Source organism: Portunus trituberculatus, chromosome 18 (assembly GCF_017591435.1).
Source record: "Portunus trituberculatus isolate SZX2019 chromosome 18, ASM1759143v1, whole genome shotgun sequence".
Lineage (NCBI taxonomy): Eukaryota > Metazoa > Arthropoda > Malacostraca > Decapoda > Portunidae > Portunus > Portunus trituberculatus.
In genome coordinates this window covers 17825986-17826699 of record NC_059272.1, presented here as the reverse complement: position 1 = coordinate 17826699, position 714 = coordinate 17825986, and positions in this window count along the sequence as shown.

The following is a 714-nucleotide window of genomic DNA, read 5'->3' as shown; positions in this document are numbered from 1 at the left end:
CTGTGTAATCACACACACACACACACACACACACACACACACACACACACACACACACACACACACAGACACACACACTCACATCCTGAGAGCAGTGATGCCCTTCATGCCACCGTTGGGGAAGGGTGAGCGAAAGCGGCAAGACCCCGTCACGTCTCTGCAAGGGTGGGAATCATTTAGCAAACAGAAGAGCGCCTGTTGAAGGGTCTGACAGGGTGAAAGAGGCGACCCTGGCATGAGGCTGCAAGGAGGCAATGAAAGCCCTCACACTGCCCTGAGGGGCGGGTCAGAGAGTGTCCTGCTTCTCACCTGCAAGTCGCTGCCCCCACCAGCCCCTTCCGCCCTTCCCTGCAGCCCGCGGCGCATCGCAACGACCACTCAGCCACAAGCCCGAGGCGTCCGGCCTGTCGCCGTCATCACCACCATTATCTCCACCTCCACTGTGACCCCGTTTCATAACACCAGGGAGGGAGCTGCCCGCTGGGTGGCACGCTTGGCCCAACAAAACCACCACCAACACTGAGTCCACTTCTCGGGCCAAAACACGCGATGTTCCTATCAGAAACAATTCATATTTCAGATTAAAAGGCTTGACCCGCCGTGGTGTGAATGGTTTAAGGAGACCAGTGAAGGACACGCCGCAACACATCACTATAAACACTGCATGCCCCTGCGAGTCACTCATGTTAAGTGTGTGTGTAACATTACAGACAT